Here is a 5,832-nt window from a genome sequence, read left to right as displayed (position 1 = left end):
AGTTAAGGCAGAATTAAACAAGGAAGGCCTGAGCTGCTATTTGTCCTCTCATTTTCACCAATGCCAAGGACTTGACCGATAAGTTGGACCCACGTCTATCCTGAAATAGAAGAAATATAAATTTCTTTAACATACATAGCTCTAAAATTTTGTCTGAAGTCATTACTATTACAAACCGTGAGGAAAAGCAATAACTGAAATTTTACCAATTACTCTTCATTTTTCTCTTCCATACACGTCTATGGAAGCAGAATTCCAAGGACTGGGAAAAAATACAGGTAGTTTTGGAATCGAAGTGCTTGGTAATGAATGATGTGGTTGGAGGAGTGAGACTCAAAGATTCTGTAATTTTCAACTAAGCACTCTACGTAAACTTCAATAATTTTGCATCTTTAGATTATGGGGCTAAAATGATACGAAGACTAACAACGGAGCATTATTAAATAGATTTAATATTTAATAACATAGATCCCAGGGATGGTATGTGTCTCCTAAAACTGCTTCTAATTAGGATATGTTTGAAATCTGAGGGTAAGTATGAAAATTGATGTGCTTGTATTGTAAGTGTGCATAACACTAATCCAAGGTGTTATCTCTATCTGTAAAATTAATTATTTGCAAATGCTGAGCCTATTAAATAAGGCTATTTATCTCAATAGTGATTTTTAAAAATGATGCACAATTTAGTAAGCACATCAAATATATAAAGGGCAATTTTGTCCTTATATGAAAAATGAGTTACCTTACCAGGTGGAAAATTAAACTTAAAAAAATGATTTTCTATAATTTAAAAATAGACTTTGGCAAGCAGAAAGGGCTACTAGAAAAAAAAGGACTAGACAGCTGATTTAAAAACTCAAAGGGGGGGCAATGGGATGGTTTTACAGTGAAAACTAGTTCTCACATTAAACTTACATACATTTTTTTCTTGAAAAGTACTGAGAGTGGAAGAATTTAAGCACATGAATCAAAAGTCAATGTTCCTTTAAATCACTGTGTTGCAGGTAGATGAGGGATGAAAATGGCTGCTGTGTGACATAGGATGATGTTTTTATGTTTTTCCACCTCTTCTGCTGGCCTATGAAATAAGGAATGCTGTCTGGTACGGATTGGCTGTCATTCCTTTTTCAATAAAACACTGAATGTACAAGTCACTTCAGGCAAGAAGTGATAATTGTTAAATAAGTTAATGGCAGGCCATTGCTTTGGACTAACCTCCTGCCCTGTGGTCCAGCAGGCCAGACCAAACCAGAATGGAGTCACCTGTGCTAAATGCCCATAATCAAACCAAACTTTGAAAGAGAAGATTCTAGTCAACCTGAGTCAGCATAATAAGGAAGATACCCTCTGTTTTAATCCTATAAGGAAAGTAACTTTGAAACAATGCCTGATTCTAATATCACAATGAAAGCCAACTAAATCTTTAAACTGTTGTAGTTATGTCTTTTGATAAGCATAGCACAGAGTAAAAACACGAGGGCCCAGCCTGTGGCATGGTGGATAAGGTGGTTAGATCCTACATAGCTGACCAAATAGTTTGAGTTCTGGACCCATAGTAGTCTCAACTGGGCTGGTCTGAGGAGTATATCATGCAGGGTCAAGTCTCTCTACAATCTAAATGATGTATAGAGATTGAATGTATAAATAATAATAATAAATAAAAAAGGAAAAGAGAAACACTCGGGGCATGTGTTTGTGCATGCCTAAAATCCAGAATGGAGGGAGAAATGGAGGAGAAGGGACTGGGGCATACAGTTTTCTCTCTTTCCCACATCATATAAACGGTTGTCCACAACTACTGGCTAGTGTACATATGAACTAAAATTTCTAGATTCGGGGAGAAACAAGCACTGCTCAGTCACCTGCTCTGTTTCTTCTGTTCATCAACTCATGCGTAGAAACCTTTCATGTTACTCTTGGTTTTGTCAATGTGCTCATCTGTGGGGGTTTGGGCCTGCTGACCCCGCCCACTGGAAGAGGCTGCCTGCTGCGCTGCTTTCTTCTTTAACATTGTCCAATCAAATGCATAGTCACACTGGAGGTGTGACTATGAATGCGAAACAGCTGCCTCAGATACAGGTAATTTGGGGCTTCCTCAAAGTGCAGCCCATGACAGTAGTTGAACTACACAGCAAATTCTGCGGGAAAATCAGTACACAAAACTTGGACAGGAGTGGTCATCTTCTTTCCACTAATCTTTTCATATATTTACTTCTTTGTTGCAGCCTGTAGTCCTTGCCATGTCAGGCTGGTTCTATTAAAATAAATCAAAACATATCCTAATGATTCCGTATCATTTCGGTGACTCTGCTCAATATCCAGATGGGCTTTGAGCTAGCATACTGGGCAGCACCAGGGAGGTGTTCATCGTCTCTGTATGGTATATTTTGCCTTGTCCTGTTGTCTCTGTACTTTTTAGCTAAACCAAAATCAATAAGCAATAATTTATCACAGTGACGCCCAATACCCATGAGGATGTTATCTGGTGCAATGTCTGTGTGTATACCATTGGTTGTATGCACATATGCAATTCTGGTGAGCATGTGGTCAGCTAACGTAAATACATTTTTCTTGAACCTTCTTGAACAGAAATTGATGAGATCTTCAAGGCTGGGTCCCAGAAGATCCATGAGTAGCACATTGCATTTTTTATTTTATTTATTTTTTTACCATACCACCCTATGTGGGGATTTGCTCTCCTACAGCAACTGGGGACGCCTGGCCTCCTGAGAGTCAAGCTTCACCACCACTTCCTTCCCGTTGGTGACGTTGATCGCCAGATAAATGTCCCCGAAGGAGCCAGCCCCTTCTTCCCCACCCGGGCTTGGAGCCACTGCTGCTCGCCATCCCGAGGGACGAAGACGAAGATGGAGGGTCGGGGTAACCCCCAGCACCGCTGCGGGAAGGCCGGACACCTCTGCGGTGACCCTCGGCATTGCTGCGGAACAGGGCGCAGGAACCGGAACCGGAAACCTTTCCCGGGGACCCGGGGGCTGGATTCGGGCACGCGGCACAGCTCTTTCCCGCCAGGCCGAGGTCCGTGAGGGCGTTCTCCGGGGACCCCCCTGGCCCACTGGCTCCTCGGAGGCCGCCCCGGCCTCGCTGTCGCGGCGATGTCGCTGGCTGGAAAAGAGACGCGGTGAGTGACGGCGGCGATAGCTGCCATCACCGCCGGCTCCGAGGGGCCCCTGTCACTCAGCGGGCGCCGCCATCTTGGTGCTCTGCTCCAGCCAGCCCGCAGTGCGCATCCTCGGGAGCCGGCTTCTGGATCTTTCTTCCAGCCTTCGGATGTCTGCTCTAGAGTGCAGACGCTCAGTGTAGGAGTGGGGAAACACGGCCTGGCCTCCATAGTCTGGCTTGCTTGGCTTAGCATGAAGTCTTCCACAGTCAACTACTTTCAATCAAATGTCAGGGTTTCTTTCTTTTTTTTTTTTTTTTAAATTATTTTTTATGGCTGAGTAGTGTTCCTTAGTAAGTACATATGCCGCATTTTTAAAATTTTTTCAATCCAGTCATCTAGTTTTGGACATGGGGTTTGATTTCATGTCCTAGCCATTGCAAATAATGCAGTAAACATGGGTGTGCAAGTATTTTCCTCTCCTTTGGGTAAAGACCTAAGAGTGGAATTACTGGGTCATACGGTAGTCCTGTTTGTAGATTTCTGAGGAATCTCCGTTATCATTCTCCACATGGTTGGACTAACTTACATTCCCACCAACAGTGTAAGAGAGTTCCTTTCTTACCACAGCCTTGTCAGCGCTTAATATTATTATTTTTCAGTTTTAGCCATGCTGAGTGAGGTCAAGTGGTATCTCACTGTGGTTTTGATTTGCATTTCCTTTATGATAAGAGATGTTGAACATGATTTTATACGCTTCTGGGCAGTTTGTATGTCATCCTTGGAGAGTTGTCTGTTTAGCTCATTTTCCTGTATTTTAATTGGATTGATAATTTTTTTTTGTTATGTCCCTGAACTCCAGTGTAGTTGACCATGGTTAGGAGCTCATTTTCCCATATTTTAATTGGATTGATCAATTTTTTTGGTTATGTCCTTGAACTCCAATGCAGTTGACCATGGTTAGATTGCTTCCCCTGGTGGATTGAAACTCATACTGGGTACATGTGCATGCCACAAATCCCTAGAGGAGAATGGAGGAGAAGGGATTGTGGTATGGCCATCTCACCCAACTGGAGGTGATTTCTTGGTTTCTATTTCAATGTCCCTCCCTCTTTCTTTCTGGTGAGCACACATACCCTATAGCAAAAATATTTCTAAAAAAAACCCAAAAAAACCTTTCAGGTTAAGATGCTAGATTCCATATAGATGGCACTGTGGTTTGAGTCCTGGACTTGGCAACTTGCAAAAATGGTGTGTGTGTGTGTGTGTGTGTGTGTGTGCGCGCACACACACACACACACCCAAAATCCCAAGAGAAGATTGGAGTAGCGATGGCAGTGTGACCATCCCCCTGTAGGATGAAACTCACTTTTGAGCACACACTCCTATGGCAAACACACATGCCCTCTAGCAAAACAAAACAAAACAAAACAAAAAAACTAAAATGAGATGTATTGGGGTTATTTTTTAAAACATTTTGTAGAATTCAGAAGTGAAGTCGTTGGGACCTAGGCTTTTCCTAGTTGGGATATTATTATTACTGATTCAGTCTCATTGCTTGTTATTGGTTTATTCAGGCTATATTGTTTTGGTTAAATCTAGATAAATTATACACGTCCAGAAGTTTGTTCATCTTATATAGGTTTTCTTGTTTATTGGTATATAGTCTCTAATAGTATACTCTCATGATCTTTTGTATTTCTTTGATATCTGTTATAATACTGCCTGTTTCATTACTGATTTTATTTATCTGGTTCCTTTCCCTCTTTTCCTAGATTAGTCTAGCTAATGGTTTAGTCTAGCTAACACACCGGGTGTTGGGTTTGTAAATATTTGTGATTTTTATACCTTCTAGATGAATAAATCCTTTTAGTACTATGTACTGTCCTTTTTAATCTTTCTTTACAGTTTTGTAAATAGTTGTTGTCTTGAAGTCAATTTTATCTGATATCAATATTGCAACTCCTGCCTCTTTTTGGTTTCTGTGTGCATGAAATTGTATCTTCCATCTCTTCATTTTCAGACTGTGTGTCTTTTTTAAAAAAGCCATTCAACCAATCTGTGTCTTTTATTTGGAGAATTTAATCCATTAACCTCTAACATTACTATTCCTATTTGTGGACTAATCTCTACGGTTTTGTTAGTTATTGTCTTAGCTGTTTTGTTTTCTCTTATTTCTATTTGTCTCTTTTTCATCTTCCTGATGTAGTAATTCTTTAAATATTACTTGAAGAGTTGGTCTAGTGTTGGTAAATCCTCTCCAATTTTGGTTTATCTAGGGATGATTTTTTTTTCTCCCTCCTGTTTTAAGGATAATCTTATTAGATATACTATTCTTGGTTGACTTTTTTTTCTTTCAGAGTTTTAAATATGTTTTTTCTTTTCTTTCCTTACCTGCATTGTTTTAGGTGAGAGTTCTGATGGGGTAATGTCTATAAGTAACTTGGTGATTCTCTCTTGCATTTTTAGAATATAGTTTTTGTCTTTGATTTTTTTTAAAACCAATTTTATTAGGATGTGTCTTGGAGAGGATCTTCTTAGACTAAATCTATTTGGTCTTTTTATTTCCTATATTTGCATGTCTGTATATTTCACTAAATTTGTAAAGTTTTTCAATAGTATTTCATGAAAGATATTTTCTACATCTTTACTCATCACTTTACCTTCTGGAATACACATTACATGTATATTCTGCTATTTAATGGTATTCAGAA

The 5,832-nt window shown here is 39.8% G+C and overlaps 1 pseudogene; it reads right to left on the bottom strand.

Moving 5' to 3' along the window:
• Window positions 1-1,888: 1,888 nt before the first annotated feature.
• LOC102469447 (casein kinase I pseudogene) lies at window positions 1,889-2,801 on the bottom strand (annotated as a pseudogene).
• Between the last annotated feature and the right edge of the window lie 3,031 nt (window positions 2,802-5,832).

This window comes from Tupaia chinensis, unplaced genomic scaffold, assembly GCF_000334495.1.
Source record: "Tupaia chinensis unplaced genomic scaffold, TupChi_1.0 Scaffold000389_1, whole genome shotgun sequence".
In the NCBI taxonomy this organism is placed as follows: Eukaryota; Metazoa; Chordata; class Mammalia; order Scandentia; family Tupaiidae; genus Tupaia; species Tupaia belangeri.
The sequence above is the reverse complement of the archived record's forward strand: the minus strand, read 5'-3'. Positions and strand labels throughout refer to the sequence as shown.